This window comes from Rattus norvegicus, chromosome 11 (assembly GCF_036323735.1).
Source record: "Rattus norvegicus strain BN/NHsdMcwi chromosome 11, GRCr8, whole genome shotgun sequence".
In the NCBI taxonomy this organism is placed as follows: Eukaryota; Metazoa; Chordata; class Mammalia; order Rodentia; family Muridae; genus Rattus; species Rattus norvegicus.
Window position 1 is genome coordinate 71,777,796 of NC_086029.1, and position 20,882 is coordinate 71,798,677.

General features: G+C 39.0%; 1 long non-coding RNA gene across 1 annotated transcript in view; it reads right to left on the reverse strand.

Annotated features, from left to right (window-relative positions):
- Window positions 1–6,578: 6,578 nt before the first annotated feature.
- The window catches only part of LOC134481071 (uncharacterized), a 58,078-nt gene continuing 43,774 nt past the window's right edge, over window positions 6,579–20,882 (reverse strand). Inside the window, exon 3 of the long non-coding RNA XR_010056283.1 lies at window positions 6,579–7,728. This is a non-coding gene — a long non-coding RNA (uncharacterized LOC134481071). The remainder of the gene's footprint in view (window positions 7,729–20,882) is intronic.

A 20,882-nucleotide genomic window follows, 5' to 3' on the forward strand; every position in this document is an offset into this window, starting at 1 on the left:
GCAAGGTTCTAAATCATGGCATAACCCCTCTGGCTTCCCATTCTCAAATAGTCATTCATCTCAGTGAACTTGAATGTTCTTACATAGTGTATGGGTTTTGTTTTCTTAATTAGCTGTCAATATTGTGTGACGGTTTCTAGAAATGAGTATAATCATAAGATGAGTGACTAATTGACAGCGTTAGTAGAAGAAGCAAAGAAGACAGCATAAAAACCTAATGGAGACTCTGAGTACCAAACAATAGAAAGAGACTGACGCAGAAGTGAGGAGAAGGTGACAGGAAGAAGGAAATGGAGCAGAGCATGTGACAGCTAGACTTTGACCCACAGTGATTGTCTTCTGGGTTTAAGAAAGAACTTTCAGACATGAAGGGACCTTGCGACCATCCCATTTCACAGACAACAAAGCAAGAGGCGGGAGAACTCTAAGGTTGACTAGAGACGAAGCAAACCTTGGATGCAGGTTTTTGACTGTGGCCTCCGTGGTAATATAACTACGTCATTTCCTCTTCCGGAATGGTTGACTGAGTCCAAAGTTCCCTTGGAATGTAAATACGTTCCCACTTTCCACCGAACACTACATTTATATTTGTCTAGTTTCTTTCTAGCTTATAAGGTGTTTTAGCTTAACCCTTGTACTGATTCTGAAAAAAAGGATCAATCATAAAATGGCCCACTTGGGACTCTCCTAGTAGATGCGGATTTTCATTTGTGGTACTGTTGACCTATTGAGGAACCCATTGTAATTTAAAACAAACAAACAAACAAAAAACCCTCAGGCCAGAGAGATAGCTCTGAGGGTGTGGGTAGAGTGCTTGCAGATAATCCTGATAACCTGGGTTTGATCCCTCTTTCCCACAGTGGGGAAGGAAAGAACCAAGTTATTCGAGCAGTCATCTGACTTCTCCATGCACACTGTGGCACGAGTACAGCATCCCCAAATAAAAACATAAAAATGAAGGAAATTTGAAAGAAAATAGAAAATGGACAACCTGACAGTACAGCTTCAGAAAAAGAGAGAGAGAGAAAGAAAAGAAAGAGAAGAAAAAAGAAAAGAAAAGAAAGTTAAGAAAAAGAGGCCATGGCAAAGAAAAGAAAAAATTTGCAAGGTTAGTCAATTAGTGATGATTGAATTTGCACTGTTTTAAACACTTAACACAGAATGACACTACTTCTAGTTGCTTTTCTAATATGTTTTGGATACTTCAAAAAGTTCTTTTTGAGGCTGATGAAGAGGATTCCCAGAAGACAATGTGGGTATGATGTTGAGGAAATGAGTTGCCCTTCTCGACTATGAACTCACTTTCAGAGGCCCAGCCACTCCAGGCAGGATAGTTTCAATCACCCTGCCACCCAGTCATAGCTGACACGTCTTGGCAGCTGGCCTGCCCCTAATGGAATGCGTCCTGCAGCTGGGAATTAGGTCATCAGTAATTCACTTAATAGCATTTTATGAGCTGGGCTCTGACACAAAAGAGTGATCCAGCCTTACCAGCAGGAGCTTTCGTTGAAGTGAAGAGAGAAGAAAGAAGTTGATGCCATTGTGGACAATGAGACTCCATTTCCAGAAAGCAGTGAAGGAGGGTCAGAAACATGGCTATTTCTTCAGACTCCCTCAGGTTTCGGCAAGCCACTGCTTGTGTTTGGACCCCAGTTCCTCCAAGGTTTCATCAGACTTTGACCCTGGAAGTCCCAGAATTTTTTAGGTCGTTTCATTGATGGTGTTCCAGAAAGCAAGATGGGGGCCCCCTTTTTCTGCCTCAACTATGCTCAGACAAGGAAAACCCTGATTTGTGTAACTGACTAATTTGCCTTGTGTAAGTGTTCTCAATATGGCTGATTTCTGGTTAACAGTGTTATAACAACTAATTATGAAACCTTCTGAATATTGACTATTTTGCTTGGATGAGCTGGTATGAACCACTTCAGTGCATCAGTAAATCTCCCTGGCTAGGAAGAGCTATATGCATAATTATGGCTGTATATGTTCACACATTATTTTATTCCCTACATACTACATGATGTATGTGTGTGCGTGTTATTTTCTGATTCTACTCCACATACCACACCTTGAAATCTTCTTAGATGCACATGTAGGATCCTCAGTGTTAAAGTGTCAATCCTTGTACAGCTCTTGACGCAAATTTCCATGTTTGCCACCAGAGTGCTGACATTCCCAGGATGTATAAGAAGCTTCTGACCTATAGGACCCCACAACTTTCCTCTTAAAAAACCCAATATATTTCTCATGGATTATTCAGAAGGTCCACTAAATCACTACAGTCCTTTCTCCTTTTAACATTTTTACTGATGTGAGAGAAAAATCTCCAGGACTCTGTAAATTTAGTGCACAAAATCTTCTTACTCAAGACATTTGGAGTGATTAGTGCTAAAGTCAACATCTGGAATGATGATGAGGAAAATGATGAACTGTATTTGGATCATCGCCTCAGGTAAGTGATACATACAAAAACTATTCAATTTATAGCCATCCACAAGACGTTTGTGACATAGACCGAGCCAGTACTTCAAACTATCATGGAACCCAAGAGCAGACGTGAGCTGGGATACAGTCTTCAACTTCAACTTGGGAAGATAAGCTTAACATGTACAAATTTAATGAAAATCAGTTAAAACACTTTATAATTAAGTGTTTAATGATGTGACACAAATTATAAATGAAATAGGAGTTCAGAGGCAACAGACATCTGAAGCGAGCTTTATCCAAGCTAATGGAATGACAGTACTATAGGGTAGATGATACCCTTGGTGTATACATGGGGTGAATACATGGGGTTGTATTCCCATGGTCAATTAACACATAGGACAAGTTCATACCCAGGAAACTGCACTTAAAAGCTTGGTGGAAGTGAGTAGGATGCTATAGAAAGGAAAATAGTGAAAGGTGAAGAGAAATTGAGCCTGTGGGCCTGGCATTTGTAAGGGGTAGAGGGATATTAAATGCCATGTACAAATGGTCATGCATGAAAATACATGACAGTAGAACTCTGACCCAAAATTCTCACAGCCAGCATTTCAGGTTGTAAAGCCATACCCTCTGCAGCAATGAGTCAAGAGCATTCAGGACTTTGTTAGTTAGTGACTGTCCCCCTCTTTAAATTGTTCTTGTGCTCACCTTCACTGCTTTCAACTCAGGGCCAATGAAGGATAGGCATATAGACTCCCTGAACCAAGCACAAACGATGTTCTACCTCTGATTAGAGAGCATCTATCTATCTTCATGTGTCCCCAAGTTCCAGGCAGAACTTACCCGAAAATTTTCCTTCCTTTTATGATAGCTTTATATTTCCACCATCTACCTTAGAATATTGGCCAAACACAAGTGATGGCTAGTAGATCTTTTGCTATGCAGTATACTGTGAATACATTTCTTTTTGTTATCATCAGATTGGCCTTAATTTAATCCCACAATGGGAAGGGAACACACCCTTGTGGCTCTGCTTGTTTCATGTTGCATGAGGAGTACACACACACACACACACACACACACACACACACAGAGAGAGAGAGAGAGAGAGAGAGAGAGACAGAGAGAGACAGAGAGAGAGAGAGACAGAGAGAGAGACAGAGAGACAGACAGAAAGAGACAGAGAGACAGAGAGACAGACAGAAAGAGACAGAGACAGAGACTGATTCCTTTTATTCTTCCTCTTATCCTTGTACCTTCCCTCCTATAGTCTACATTATCTAGGCTTCTTGGCTTTTTCACCAATCTTTGTAGAAGCTCATGCATGGTCCCCTAAGTTCAGACCTGGAAGTGATCTTAGCTGCTGAGAATCCCTCTAGCCTCCTAACCTTATTTTCTCGTTCTTTCTTTCCTTAGTAATATGTCTATTTTCTCTTCCATCGGGTACGGTGTATCCACTCTTATACCGAGGTCTATGATCCACTCAGACTTGAGTTTTGTGCAGAAAGATAGAAGTGGATTTATTTGCAGTCTTATACATGCAGGCACCCAATTAGACCAGCAAAACCTCCTTTGCTTAGAAAAGTCTTTAATGACAGTCTAAAGTTTTAACATATTTGGCCTAACATTTACTAGGTAACATTTAATATTTTCATTGCACATTTAATATATCTAAAATGGCTGATCAGATATTTTATAATCAACATAAAAACTGCACTATTGTTTGATAATATATATTTGTGATCAAACTAAAAACACAGCTCATTTAAATGACCATTACTATATGATCTCAAACAAATCATGGGTTCTATTGAAGCTACTTGAAATTCTGAAAATAATCCACTCATTTCCATCTGTTTGTAACACCACTTGGATGATGATATAATAATTTTATCACTTTACAAGTTCCTGGAGTCCTTTGCTTGTGCTCTGAAAGCCTAGGGGAAATTCCTCTTTGGCTTTCCAGGCAGAAATGGACCATTTTAGGTATTTAGAGGAACTTGACACCCTACGTAATTTGTACTAATGGGTACAAAAGTTGGCAGACAGATGGCAGTGAGATTTTATGATTGAACGTCCTTTTTTCCCCATGATCACCACATGATCAAAGAGATGGAGGGAGAAAAAACCAAGTAGCTATAGCATGGTTGTGCTGAAATTCTCCATGTTTTTCTCTCATTCAATTCTTGGACACGATCCTCAAGTGTAGCCTTAGAATTTGATTTCCTATCTAATTAAGTGATGATTCTCTCTGTCCATCTTCCTTAGGTATCTAGTCAAGTATTACTATCAGAGTACTTACTTCTAAGTAACTCTTCCATTTACCCTTGGAAAGGTATAATGTTAAAAAGTGTCTCATGTTGGTGGATACTCTATTTTATAGCATGTGTGATCTTTTTAAATATAGCCACAGGAGCTGGGCTTTCCTCACTGAGGAAACGTCTTTTCTTATTGAACTTTACTCTGTCACCTATATGTCCACAAGATTCATCGTTTATGATGTATCTCTGCAAGATATGTCGTCGATGACGTGTGTCCGTAAGATATATTTTGGGACACACTGATAAGGTCAGCTAGTTTTCTGTAACAAATACATTAAACTGAAAAGCGTTTCTGTATGAAGGACATTTATTCACTGCTCACTTGATAATTGAAATTTGGTAGCCTTTCCTAGTATTATGACTTTTTCTACCTAGTGATGAGTTATTCAGATTTCTTTTGAACTGGGTATCTTTTATCCTATATGAAGGTTCAGAATATAGATGAAGGAATAATATATATTACTATTTCTTTAAAAAAAACAAAACAAAAAAACCATAGCAGCAGCAACAACAACAAAAATGTATTCTAAACCAAATGCACACCTGTAAGCCTAGCATTCAGAGGTCTAAGCAAGAGAATTGGGAGTTCACAATCAATCTTAGCTACATAATATGTTTGAGACTATTCAAGCTTCATAAGGCCCTATTTCAATAGAGCAACAATACGAAATTCCTTGTCCCACTAACGGCACGTTCACCTTCTGATTGAGGACTCATGCAAAAGAGTCTAAACAATTTAGACCACCTGTCTTAGCTATAGTTTTACTGCTGTGAACAGACACCATGACCAAGGCAAGTCTTATAAAGAACAATATTAGTTGGGGGCTGGCTTAGAAGTTCAGAGGTTGCAGGTTCAGAGGCTTACAGGTTCAGTCCATTATCATCAAGGTGGGAACATGGCAGCTTCCGGGCAAGCATGGTCCAGGAGGAGCTGAGAGTTCTATGTCTTCAGCTGAAGGCTGCTAGCAGAATATGGCTTCCAGGCAGCTAGGCTGAGGGTCTTAAAACCCGAATCCACAGTAACACACCTACTCCAACAAGGCCACACCTACTCCAACAGGACCACACCCTCTAATAGTGCCCCTCCCTGGGCTGAGCATACCATCATACCATCTATTACCCAAAATTACAGAACAAACAAACAAAAACCAAATACCTCCACTACCTCTCCCAAAAAAAGCCCAAAAACCAAAATCCCTCTTCTAGAAATAGCAGTCACTGCTTCAAGTATGGATTGATTCTGATCCTTCTACTCATTAAAAACATTGGAATAGAAATAATGCTACAAAGAAATTTCTATAAACATCTTCCTTCTCTGTGTACCACTCATTTATGCTGCATCTAATAGTCATTTGGGGAGAAGAAGAGAACTGCAGCTGATCTGTGATTTTCACTTTATTTAGTTTAAGGAGAGTACTGAAATTCCTACTGCAATGATCTTAACTATATTTTTCAGGTGACCTCTTACTTGTTGCTCTCTGCTGCCATGACAAATACTCTGACCAGAGGCTCCTTTAGATCAAACCCTGTTTACCCTGAGGTACAGTGACATGGCTCAGGGTTTGAGCTCAGCTTCACCCCTTAAACACCATGTCATAGCCTCTGTGTGCTTATATTCTCCTAGGACAGCTTAGGGCTCGACTCCAGTGAATGTCAAAATAAAAGTCTAGGAAAATCATTTGTGTCTAGCTCCTGCAACCATGGAGCTGCTGGTCTATCACCTCTTGCTTTTTTTTTTTTTTTTTTTTTTTTTTTGCTTTCACTAGCAACTTTGTTGCTAGTCATTCCTCTAGTAATGATGTAACAGAAAAGATGCCGAGAAGCAGAGTCTCTGTCCCCTAGCTCCAAATGATCCTCTGGATTCTAATATGCCTTTGTGCATAAGAGAGGCATTTTGATATTTAAAATATGAATGGATCAGATTATATGAAAGATGAATAGTATGCTATACTTGGATAAAAGTCATTTCTTTTTATTCCACATATCAATAGTCTTTGTACAAGACAGAGCTTGAATTGTTTGTGTAATAATTCTTTATCCATTCAACTTAAACATTAAGCTTGCACTATATTTAAGTTATGGAGAACATAAGAGCAAATGATTCAGACACAGTTTATAGGATTTTTTTTATCATTTTGAGTATGAGTGTCTGTGTGTGGGGGTGGGGTGGGGGTATGTGCACATAAGCATAGATGCTCTCAAAGGGCAGAGGCATCAGATTCCCTTTGGAACATGCGTTATAGATGGTGCTTAGCTGCCTGGCATAGGTGCTGGAACTTGAACTTGGGTCCTCTGGAAAGCAATAAGTATTCTTGACAACTGAGCCATATCTCCCACCTTTGGATACAGCCTTAGTCCCAATAAAATATAAAGAATGTAACAGGGATGCATTCATAATCTGGAGCTTTAAAGCAGCTTCATCTCTAAGCTTTACACATCCCCTCTATCCTTTCTCCTTCAAGTCCCCCTATACTATATTGGAAAGACTTTAGGGTGGTCCAGAACACTGTTTTCTTGAGCAAGTTCCTTCACTTGTAACTAGGTGTGTTTACCATACTTAGCTAGCTTCACAAATAGTAGATGATGTCATTAAATGGGAGCTGTTATTACTGTTAGTATTATTTTATGCTCTTTAAGAAATGGTAGGGGTGGGAGTCTTGTTCAGGTGAGGATTTTGATTTACCTTTGTCCTTGAAAAACTCTCAGGCGTCAATAACTCTCATGCGCTTCTGTTGACCTCTTTCATTCATTACTCTCAATTCTAACATTAGGCAGTAGTCAGCAGTTGCTTCTGGAGGGGGATGAGATCTTCAGACTGACTCGGGCAAGTGTCACAAAGCAGTTCCATCATGACTGGGTTACTTAATGAATTTCAGGAAAATGAACATCCATGGCAGGAGCAGTGACGAGATACTGTAGTAGATGCCTCTGGCCTTCTTGGAGCATGGCAGACGCTGTTCTCCATCGGTCTCTCAAAAGACTTTGTAGAACACAGAAAAGAATAAAAGAGCAGAGATTGGGAAATGATAAGTCTGGCAAACGAAAGTGACTCGTTTACTCCTGTTTCTACACACTCCATCTCCCCCTGTGCTGTAGCTACCACTCTACCCAAACAAAGAGGCTTCTAAATAAATGATTCATGAGGATTACAATCTCAGCATGAAGATGCTCTGCAGCTGTCACCAGGGACTACATCATTGATCAATCTAAGCATTTGGTAAGGGCTCTTCTGTGTCCAGAGCAGCATGGGGTACTCTAGAAGGAGGAAAGAAAAATTTACAATGCGGTCTTCACCCTCAAGAATTTATAGCATCCATGTGGGGAACAAGACAAATCCATGAACATTTGCAGGCCAATTCTACTGAAAACTGTTGGCCACTGAGAACGGCAGTTTCAACTCTAGCCTGACCTCCTGCCTTCCTGCAGGGAGACATTGTGGGGCAGTGGAGGAACACAGGTTTTCAGGTCAGCTGAACTAGACTCAAGTCTCTCTGTGCTGTTTAGTGAATTGCAAGACCTTAAGTGGTTTCCTTCATCTTAGTACCACAGGTTTCACCCATTGAACGGAGAAAATGCTTTCTCGTAGGGTTGATTGATTGCACAATGACTTAAAATATATCAACCACCTGGATGGAGTAAACTCATGAAAATATGAATGTGTGTGCTCTGTCCACATAACTGTGTGTTCTATGAGAAGAGGAGAGGTAAGGGCTTTAAAACTGGACATGTCGTTTTCTCTCTGACTTCCAATTTCTTTGTCCGTTGCTCATGATGCAACTTCTTTTTCATCATCAGACTTGAAACCTACATGTCAACTGTAAGTTCCTTTACTTCTATGTGTAATGTACAACAACGCTTTATTCATTCCCTCTCACATCTTTCCAGTGACCTTTTCAACCCTAGGGTCAGGAAAGAATGATCATAACTTACATAATGTTTATAGTTTGTGTTTAATTAAATAGGGTCTCATGGCCCAGACTGGATTACAGTTCTTGATTCTTCTTCTTCTAGGATTACAGGCAGGAGTCAGCATGCACAGCAATTTCCATAAATTCTTAAATGAGCCTTTATTAACCAAGGGTATAGACTCCACCATTCTCCTGTTTCTATTCCCTTGCTGCGGCATAGTTACAGGCTTAAAATTCTCATCTGCTACCCAAATAACATAGCCCCTAACTCATCAGCTTCCAGTATAGTTTATTCTTCGTGCAGCTGTCATAGCTACTTGAAATGTAGCTCCAATTAGTTCATTTTTTCCTATCAACAACTTTCCATGCTTCTCAATTAAAAAACAAACAAAACTACACTGAAGGTGCTTTACTTTGCTCTCTGGGCTCTTTGGGATTTTCATACACTGTTCCTCTATCTCAAGCTCTATACTCCAGAAAATTCCTTTCTGGCTGCTCTTTGAATAGACTATAAGAATCCAGCTAGGTCTTCTCTAATATGGGGCATAAGGAGAAATGAAGAATGCCTAAGTATATAGAATGTGCAGATTTTCACAAGACTAATTGCAACATTTTGTTCCAGATATACTCCTCCTCATAATAACCTGAATTAATGAGTAGATGCTGAGGATGGGCCTAGTGTAGATTAACAAAAAGAGAAAGAAATGTGTCTTTTGTTGCTATTTCCAGATAACCAGCCAAGGGAGTTCTTTAGAGTCTTTGTTAAGCAAAGCTCTGCAGTTGGTGGCTTTTCCATGCATCCACTAGCAGGTCTGGGGATCTGTAGTGAGACACGTTTTGGTGTCTACTCCACCCTGGAGATCCTCCTCCTCCTCCCCCTCTTCATCATCATCCTCCTCCTCCTCCTTTCTCCTTCTCCTCCTCCTTCTCCTCCTCCTCCCCCTCTTCATCATCATCCTCCTCGTCCTCCTCGTCCTCCTCGTCCTCCTCGTCCTCCTTGTCCTCCTCCTCGTCCTCCTCCTCGTCCTCCTCCTCGTCCTCGTCCTCCTCCTCCTCCTCCCCTCCTCCTCCTCCTCCTCCTTCTCCTCCTCCTCCTCCTCCTTCTTCTTCTCCTTCTTCTTCTTCTTCTTCTTCTTCTTCTTCTTCTTCTTCTTCTTCTTCTTCTTCTTCTTCTTCTTCTTCTTCTTCTTCATCTTCTTCTTCTTTTTGAGAATCCCTAATCTATGTTAACACACAGAGTAGAGTTTCTTGTCCTCCAGTAATCTGGGAGTCAGATGGCTGGATCTATTCTTCAGTGATAAACAAGAACACAGTAGGTGAATTGGAAAGAGGGCAGAAATGAAAGAGAATGAACCCAGCTTGAAGTCTTTGTAGTTCTTTATTCTAGGCCTTAAAAGGTTCTAGTTACTTCCATTCTTGCATACTTCTGTCTCTATAGGTTGATATCCTCCTTATACTCTTGCTTAAGCTAAGTTGTATTTGTTTCATATCCTGGCAACCAATGAGTACTAGCTAATGTGATAACTTAATTTCAGATGGACATCCCATCTTCTCTCCTCACCTACCAACTGAACATCTATTTTATACCATACTCTCTTCTGTTAGCCTCTCTGCTGGAGCTTACGAAGAGAAGGTTGTAATGAGATGTTCTCTGCTGGACCTAAACACACAATAAATAGATACATTAAAGAAATGGAAGGAAAGTATCGTAGTCATTCTAAGAAAAAACTGGCTTAGCTAACCCCAGTCAATGATTTATCAAGTAAGGAAAAGAAGGATGCTCAGTCAGCAGACATTTGATGGACACACAGGGTTGGAAGCAGCTAAACCACGATGCATCTTGGGATAGGTCAGTAAGTTTCTACAGAGTGTGTATGTTGTATTTATCCTTGCAGAGAGGAGTGTGAAGGATTTGAGGCTTGCATCCATATAGAGAATATAGTTTGCTATACAACTGTCTCTTCACGAGAGTAAGGGAATCATTGAAAATTCTATGCAGTTATCTTAAGAGCTCCCTCACATTGGTTTATAGATGGAAACTTTAAACTGCGTATTCTGAATAGTTTCAACTAGAATCATATGCAATAGCACTTGCTATCAGAAGCATTAGGTGAAATAATATCCATGTCTTTCTGGAGTAATCACTTTTGCCACATTCATAAAATTCTGCTCTTCTATATGTAGCAATTGTTTAGTTTAAATATTTGATACACTCTCTCTTTTCTTTCTCTTCTCTCTTCACTCTTCCTCTCTTCTCTTTTGTTCTTTCCTAGCCTCTCTTTCTGGTCATTTTTATCATTCTGCATTTTAATACCTTCTCATGATTTATTTCTTAACATAAATCTTTTTCTAATTTATTTTTATAGTAATTATTATAATTAAACCTTAATAGTAACTACAAAGAAACCAGTTTCATTGCAATTAAAATTGATATAAGGTTAGAAGGGATATAAAATATTCCTATGGCAAGTCAGAATCCAAGTGATCCCTAAAAATACAGTGATTGTTAGACTCTAAGAAAAGGCAGGTAACAATGATAAGATGTTTTCTCTCTGAGATTCTAAAAACTGGATGCTCTACAATAATAGGGAAGATGGTCTCAGCAGGGAAGCTTACAGCTATCAGTAAAGTCAGTGGAAGTCAGCAGTCTGCTGTGGCCTTCTCCCTAGCAGCTAGAGCCTTAAAATCCATGTAAGAATTATATGGTAGCATATGAGTATATTAAAGTGTAAGCTGTGGCTACCCACAGCTCCATGTTTGAGAGTCAAAAGGATCTAGCATTTTACAGAAAAATCTCCCTGGCCATTCAATGTGCATATGTTGATTGCAGACTCCCATCCAAGCCACTGTACAATATAAACTTATGGGAGGCAGGGACCATGACTTCCTTGGTGCCCTTCTCAGCAAATAGACAGACTCCTGATAGTAGCTGACTGATAAAACAAAAGAATCCGTAAATTCTGTGATAATTCAAAATCCACTCAAGGTAATTTGAGGAAAAGCTGTATTGGGTTAAAATACTTGATAATTGTTAATGAGAAGTTTAAGCTAATGGAAAGAATAATATCGAGTTCATCTATCCTGACTGCAAATCTAGAGACGACTGTGAAAACCAGAGCCACCCATCAGAATGAATGAGTCTGGCACAAAGAATTTGATAATTAAATATTTAGACGTCTTCAAAGTCCTGGGAAAGGGAAGGGGAAGATAGTATATATTTTTAAAGGTTAGATTTTCTGATTAAAAATAGCAATTATAGTATTAATTTGTCTTCCGTACCTCTATCCCCAGGCTATCTCTTTATTTTTCAGGTTGATGTTAAACACAGCTATCCTTCTAGGTCTGTAATTACATTGAGTTAAAATCAGGTTCTGATGGGTGGGGTAGTGCACGTCTTTGATTTGAGCACTCAAAATCTGTTAGTTCAATGCTAGCTTAGTCTTCCAAGCAAGTTCCAGACAGCTGGGACTACAAAATGAAAGCCTGTCTCAAAAAATAGTTTTTAGAAAAGGTTATGATTTTCTCTTAGTTACTTTTTTATTGCTGTGCTAAGTTGCCCTGACTAACCCAACTTATAGAAGAAGATTTATTGGGGGCTCACAGTTTCAGTGGGCAAGTTCATGACTGCCATTCAGGGAGCATGGCAGCAGGTAGGCAGGCTTAACACTGGCACAATACCTGAGAGCTTACATGTGATCCACAAGCAGAGCCAGAATAAGTTTTTGAAACTTCGAAGCTCACCTGTTGTGATACACCTTCTTCAGTAAGGTCACCCTCTCAACCTTTCCAGATATTTCCATCTACTAGTAACCAAGCATTCAAATATACGAACCTATCAGGACCAATTTTATTCAGACTACCACAGATCCAAAAGCCAACAAGCTCTCTGAACTTGTCCAAGTTGCGGACCTGTTTAGTGCATTCAAGAAATGGAAATAGTAATAGTTTCTACCATGTAGGATTATTATGAAGATTAAATAAAAAAAACAAATGTAGTAATCTGCAGGGCTGTGAAAGTCTTCCCTCTATGCTCAGGGTTTATTATAGAGTATATAAATAGAAAGATAAATGGGGAAAGATGGATATTTTTTTCATAAATGGGAGCATCACATGACCTATAAGTGAATATCTGTAAATCTAGTGAGATAAAAGCACCTACCCCTTCATTATAAGAGTGAAGAGAAGGAGATGTAGGCAACTTATGGTCACGGAGCTTACAAGAGGAGGAGTTGAAAATTCTAAATAGCCACGTTAAGAGTACACAGGTGTTAATAGTCACAGTAGTTCACAGGTGCCAACCTCAGAGGGCATAGCACAGCCGTTTTTCAAAGTGGAATACTATAAGATAGCTCTTGGTATTGAAAATGTTAGGATTTGGGTGCAATTATTCCTAGTTCTTTCTGGAGCAATTAATTTTGATACATACAGAGCTGAAGACAAGGGTTGGTCTGGGGCAAAGCCTGTTACTATTCACCTCCAGTGTCTTTTGTGATGAGAATCCTAGAGAAGGACTCCATGGAATTGAGTTCCTTCTGGAGGATCTGCCCTTAGGGTAAGGGAAAACTCCCCTTGTACTTGCTGGTCTTACATGGCTGCCACCTGAGCTCAGAGCTGTTTTTGCTGTTGTTGTATTTTTATTTTATTTTGATGAGTTGGGTGTCTGCTTGTTTTTGGTGGGTTTTTTGTTGTTGTTTTGTTTGTTTTTTGTTTTGTTTTGTTTTTGTTTTTGTTTTTTTGTTTTTTTTTGTTTTTTTTGTATCTCAGGATGACCTTGACTTTGTGAGCCCTTTGTGAGCCTTCTGCTTTTCACACCCAGAGTGCTAGGATTACAGCCATGTACCACCACACCTTCCTCATGAAATGCCATTTATTTGAGGAGGCATTTCTTGAACTCCTTTTAGTAGACTCTGTGCATTTAATCTGGAGTTTAGTACACAGTGATTATTTTGTGTTATATTTATTAACTTTTCATCAGTCACCATCCCTGCCTCTCTTTCTTGACAGTACTCACTCTTATATAAAGTCAGAGAATTTTAGAATAAGCCGTGACCTGACACATCACCAGAAGAGTCATAGAAACCTGATTTCTTATTGCAAGGATTGGTTGGATCTGCTGCTGGGGATAAAAGTAGGAAAGATGCTCTCCTGTCTATCCCACTGACAACTGTTATTGCAGTCTTCTGTGTCCACACTTACTGAGTATTGTGTCCCTAGAAATGACTTTAGCCCTTGAGATTAAACAAGCATACAGGAATATAGGTCCTTCCAGGAAGCACTCCCAAGAGACTGAAGTGGGTAGAGACATGTGAATTGATGAAAATGTAGAACACTGAAGGCTAAAGCTGGTGGGTGCAAATGAGGTCCCTAGATTGCGTGACTCCCTTAGAAACTCTGGGTTCTAACAACTCTTTTCCATGGTTCGCATGTAGTTTTTGAGACAACACCTACCTACAATCATGGTTTTTAAACGAACAAACAAACAAAAACATTTGTGTTTGTTGGTCCACACAGCTAGGGCCCACTCAGTCATTCTAATGACATTCCTTCCATCAGCTCTTTGGGTCAGAGTTGATTAATATGTATCTCCGACTTCTTCACTTTCAACACAATTGTGGGGTTCTATTTAAGAGTAGAAATAGATGAAACAAGAAACTCAGATCACAGATTCGTCTGTCTTGAGTCTGGTTGTACCACTAACAAGTGGTATGGCAATCTCTCTTCGCAGTGATTTTATTTATTGATCTCTATCAAGATCTCGTACCTCCAAGTGATATTGAGGTAAAAGTTATTCCCAAGTGATATGATGCCTAGGATGACAAAATATTTTCACATTGAATATTAATTGCATATGTCTATCCCTTCTGTTGGATACAATTATAGCATTTCCAAATATGCAAATGTACCAGGAAGTATTTCAAAATAGTATTTGAAAGACTCGTAACATCTCCTTTGTGTCTGAATGAATATGTTTAATTTTTCTGCAGGCAGAGTAAGAGTTTTTTTTTCCTCTCTTGGATATATATTCAACCTGATTACAATTTCAGTATTCACAAGAGAAAAGTTAGCATTTCAGGAAGTCAGGAACACTGACAATACTGATTTTAAGGGGCTGTCATTTTGAGTCCTATGATGAATCACTGAACACTTTATTCATTCATTCATGCATCCATTTGAAAGTGGTACATTGAATTTTGATATGCTGGTTGAAGGCCAGGCACCAACAACACATGGATGAATAAACACCATGTCTAGCATTTAGTGAATGAATGAATAAATGAATCTATGAATATTTGTCTCTGCCCCATTGATGCTCTCTCAGCATAGGAAGGGAGACCAAACTATTGATAGATGACTATAATACCATGTGATGAGTGCTATAACAGAGTGGTGTTCAAGCTGCCATGGAGTTTAAGATCTTAGTCCTACCGGATAGCTGTGCCAGGCCATAATTCCTCTGCAATATTTAATGGGGCTATTAGAGAATTGGCAACTCAGTCCCTAAAACAATGATGAAAAGTACATTATATTCTGACTCATTTTATTTCAGATTAAACATTTTTGAGTTATTTATGGCTACATGGTTCAAAATTCAAGAGCCACAAAATGGAATACATGAAAAAACACTATCCCAGACTTGACATCCAGTAATTCAGCTATGTAGCACTTTCCTTGGCTGAGGAAGCCAATGTTATCAGCATCAACGGTTTTATGTATCTGTACATATATGATTATTTAGCTATATATGAACCTAATGATTTGCTGTCACATTTTCCATATTACTGGTGTATTATGTATAATATTATGTATACTAATAAGTATTACTTGTGTATATGCACATATATCAAAATATAGATTTTCAAATACACAGGCATAATTATTCACCTTTTCATAAGTGATAGTACATATATTATGTATATATATGTGATATTATATATATAGTATCTATTTTATTTAATGGGGCTATTAAAGAAGTGCCAATTCAGTCCCTAAACCAATTATGAAAAGTACATTATATTCTGACTCATTTTATTTCAGATCAAACATTTTTATTTATATATATATATAACTATCTATATACCTATATATAGATAACAAAAATGTTTGATATATGATAATTATGTATATTTAGTATATATTTATATATGATAAATATGTGATATATAACAAATATAAAATATTTTCTGGCAATCACGTTCCCTCAGACATATGCCACTTGTCATCTTTTACCATAATAAGTTGGTTGATTATGAGTGTTCTTATATAGGTTGTTCTGATAATAGTGTCAATGAATGTTACAGCAATGCTCAGGGCAACAAAAGGATTTTGATAGACTTTATGATGTGGCAATGCTCTCCAGTCCAGCCCTCAATGTATGAGAGTGTTTGTTTTTCTATCCTTGCATTAACTATTCACTAAGCAGATTGGCTTTTGTTAATTTATTATGCCCCGACTGCTCTTAAATTGCTTAATTATGAGATATTTAATTCCATCTATGACCACAGATCTGTTTGGGAAATTGCCAGAATCACTGAAACATTGAGATAAACTTTTGTATCTGGTAGAAGGTACTCTGGATGCAATGTCACATATTTGATTTGAGAAGCTTTAGAAATAATTTTGTAATTTATATTTAAATAACCATGTTAGCATTTGGTTTATGGTGACCTTGCATTTCTAGATTCATTTAGGACGTGACATCTTTATAAAAAATCTAATGTCCTCAGGAACATTCCAGTCCTCCTTCATTCAAACCTCCTTTTATTCTGTTTATTTGTTATGATTTTATTTTATAATACCACTTTATGATGATCTGTTTTATCATTCAAGTCATACATATTCCTTGTGTTATAATCATCACACACAGTGTTTTATATCACACCGAAGCTATGTGCATATGGTTTACTCTTTAGTTAACTGGTGAGATGTCATCTCAGTTTAATCCACGAACCATTTCTTTGTGTTTTGATGCTATCAGTTGCCTGGTATAACTTGTTTCACTCATTCTGTGCTACAGTACCTCGTACCTAAGCCTTCTGCCTTCTGTAGCAATGGTGTTAGGCAAATCTCCATCAACTGCATCTTGAGGGCCGTGCTGTATCACAATGGGAGTGTTTGCTTAAAATAAGTGAAACCTTGGATTTAAGTCCCAGCTACACCAAAAAAGAATAAGCCAATCCCATGTTCAGACCTAACAATGTTTCAGCAACTTCATCTGCCTCATATAGCTTTGTCACCTCTTATGCCAATCATTGTTTTGGTCCATCATCCTCAGCTTTCCCATCTCAGTCACTCTGCAGACTGCTTTTGCCTCTGCATCCAGGCACTGCTGCCTCCTGAATCCCTTGTCTTCCTTCCTCTTGGTTTTGCCTCCTGTTTTCATAGAGGTCAATCTCTAGTCTTTCATGATGCAAGCTTTCATTTTTCTCCGGCTCTTGATGTAAAGAGTAATCTTGGTAAACAAGTAATTTGGTAAAGATCCCAGTTTAGCAAGGCATTCTAGCTAGTGAGGATTCTAAGCCCAACATGTTTCTTTACTAAAACCATGAATAGTAGGATTTCATTATCGGGTCTGTGGCTGCTAAGACGTCTTCTCTTCTCTATGGTATGTTTTCCTCTCTAGACATTCCAACACTCTAGTGTTTATGCCTACTGTTTGGAATTTCCATGGTGAATGTGTTCCTTTTCAGATTTCTGTGCTGGAGATTGACTTGAGACTCCAGTGCTGGTCCTTTGAGGGACTATTTCTCCTCTTATATATTTGCACCCTATTTATGAGATTTGGGATATGATATAACAAAATGGACTTGGATTTACAACACTTAGTCTTGATCATCAGCTTTGTTAAATTGAGATTACCCAAGAGATGAATAAAGTTCAGATATGGATGTTTCCAGAGAAGACTAACTATGGGGTAAGACATTCTCTCAATATGGCTGCTGCGTCTCACTGGTTAGAGCCTAGGTTAAAGACAAGGGAAGAAAGAAGAAAGTCTGAGGCATAATCACTCTCTTTTGATGCTTTCTGTCCACCATGATTGGAGTGCTGGCTTTGTTCTACCCTGGCCTCCATCCATGGTAAATTAGTAATTCTGAAACCATTAGCCAAAATAAATATTTCATTCCTTATTCTTAATTTATTTACCTCGGGCATCTTTGTCTAACATATGACACAATCACCAGATCAAAAAAAATCAATTAAGTTCTTAAATTTTGACACATAGAGTCATTATATCCTATTATGGAGTTTCTTTGTGCCAAAAGGTAGTTAGTATATTTTTAAATATATAAATATGATATGCATAGTGGTCATATTAGTTCACGTTAGATTGAACTGAGTCAGAGTTTAACTCCATCTTTTTCTACCTTTTTAACTGTTTTGAGTATGTTTCCAGAGGCTGAGATGCCTATAATATTTAATTATGATAGTTCAGTGAGAAAATGCATGCAGAAAGTATGACACAATGTCAGACATATAGTAAGAACTCAATAAATATTGTACGATATTGGTGTGAAGGCATTGGTGAGAGAAAATGAACAGTGCTCAGATTATGTTGCTCATTAGAACGTGGTTATGTGGAGAATGGCCATCCGACTTTATAAACATCCTCTGTTACTCTGTAAGTTATGAAAGCTCCACAAAAATGCACCACTCGAGAATGGCATGTCTCATATTCTTCTATCCCACAAAGCCTTTTTCTTTCTGGACATGGTAACGAGATGAAGAAGATCTTCACTAACTCTTGTGATTTAGCACTGCTTCTTAGATCCTCTCTCAACCTGTAGAATAGATATAGAGAGAACAAAGACCCAGTGCCGGGAATGAAAGGCAGAGATTAGAGGAGCCACTGGTGCTGCTTTAGTGCAAAGGCTCTGTCTGTCACTATGATGAGTGGCTTCCCCTGGAACAGTCTCAGAAGCAGCGCCACAGGTCAATAGCATTGGAAATGAAGAAGAGAAAGCTGATGGAGATGGAGGCACACATCTACCAGGAGAGTGTTCATTGCCAAGGCCATTTCGTGTTAAGTCATAGAGGAGACTACTCCATTGTGTGCGGTGGTTCCTATCATCTTATGACAATGGAATGTGTTCCCTGCAGGGCTATAGCATATTTGCTGAGCTATAGAGTAAGATCTCCAACTAAATCCACCTACTTACCCATCTGGGATTCTGAGGATCATTGGTACCTCGACTCCATCCAATAGTTATCACACTACCCTATTTCTATCACGATCTCTGTAGAACCAAAGTTAAGAAAAAGCAGAGACTCATAAACATGGAATGGCTTTGACTTCCTGATGTTGATATTGGCTGTGATGGTTTGTATATGCTTGGCCCACAGAGTGGCACTATTTGGAGGTGTGGCCTTGTTGGAGTACGTGTGGCCTGTTGAAGTAGGTGTGTCACTATGGGCGTGGGCTTTAAGACCCTATTCTTAGCTGCCTGGAAGCCAGTATTCTGCTAGCAGCCTTCAGATGAAGATGTAGAACTCTCAGCTCTGCTTGCACTATGCCTGCCTGGATGCTGCCATGTTCCCGCCTTGATCACACTGGACTGAGCCTCCGAACTTGTAAGCCAGCCCCAGTTAAATGTCCTTTATAAGAGTTGCCTTGGTCATGGTGTCTGTTCACAGCAGTAAAACCCTAACTAAGATACTAGCTTATCTGAAAATCACTCAGGCACTTACGAGGAAAAGCGGTGAACCTGGAATGAGTAGAACTGTTTCCTAGACCTGATTCTGCCCATTGTTCTGGTAGAAAACTCCTAATGCCTTAGTACTCCACTTCCCATGTCTATTTATTATTGCATCCTTTTAGCTGAATTGTTTAGTAACCGTAGTTTAAATATCCCAGAAGTCACAGAGTCTTTACCCATAAATTTATGCATGATGCAATGTTACAGACAAACAAAAATGCACCACACATATGCAGACATGTTTGTGGAACTAGATAGGAATCTAACATACAAATTGAGGAATGGAATACTCATATCCTCACACTTTTGTGGCCAAGAGCTTTACCCACTGAGCCATCTCCACAACGGCCTGATTCTTGCAGCGTGACATTCCTTCACAATCAAGGCTTCTACCAGTATTGAGGAACGCATGCTAACAACTTTTAAGGTTCCATTCAAGGAAAGTTACACCAAGGTTTGGTAAGGTGTTCTTGAATCATATGGCGTGAGCACAGCTGCATTATCCCATGAGGAAAAAGAAAAGTCAACTCTCTGATTTCCATACCTGTCTTTCCATATTTCTGTGTGTGTGTGTGTGTGTGTGTGTGTGTGTGTGTGTGTGTGTGTGTGTGTCCATTTTGGTATGTATTTCCGGAGCCTTACAAATACTTCCCTCAAATTTATCTCACGTACCCTAAGGTTAAAGTTACCTGAAGCAAAAGTCCCTGTCAGAGGGTGTGGAGGCCAAGGAATGGAACAAATGGATGGATGGAGGCAGGAGAATCAGGAACTCAAGACCAGCCTGAACCACATGAGGCCTGGTCTCAAACAAATAAAACAGGGGTTAGATGACATTATAATGTTTCTAACCTCTCAAATACTATTATTCTGAGCAAAGCATTTTACTTGTTCAGATCACCGTGGGGGACTTTGGAGTGCTCCAAGTGACTCTTTTTCTAGAGCTCTCAGACCAGCAATTTAACTTCTTTCTTTTGTCCTTTTTTTTTTTTTTTTATCCCTATCTTAAGGGTAATATTGACAGAGTCTGCCAGATCTCAGGGAAAGTTCAGAATGATGTGACTTTTTCCACATGGGAGATTATTATGTTCCAGAATAATATTTCTAAAACCCAAGGGGAAAGATCTGGGGGAGTCACTGTGTGCTGACTTCAGCTGAGAGTGGAATGTCTGTATTGTGGTTTATATTCCCACTTAATTGAACCTCCAACTCTGTCTTGGAGAAAGTAAGATATTCTACCCTTCATGTTTCATCTGAAATTGTATCTCTGCGCATTCCTATTTAACCAGAAATTGGTTTCATGTTCACAGTCATCATCATTAGCAGTTCATCTAATACTGTTCACCCCAGCATCCAGCGGTCCCCTTCTTGATCCATTTAGCTGTTCATTCCAGAAATACTGTTTAGTAATGGATCACTTTCCCTGAGCAGTCGCTGTGTGCTGAGTGTGGGGTTAATACTTTGAAAATCCCATCTCTTATAATCCAGTTTCAACTGTTTCTTTTCTGACATCTGGAGGCTGAATTTTGTTTTTCGAT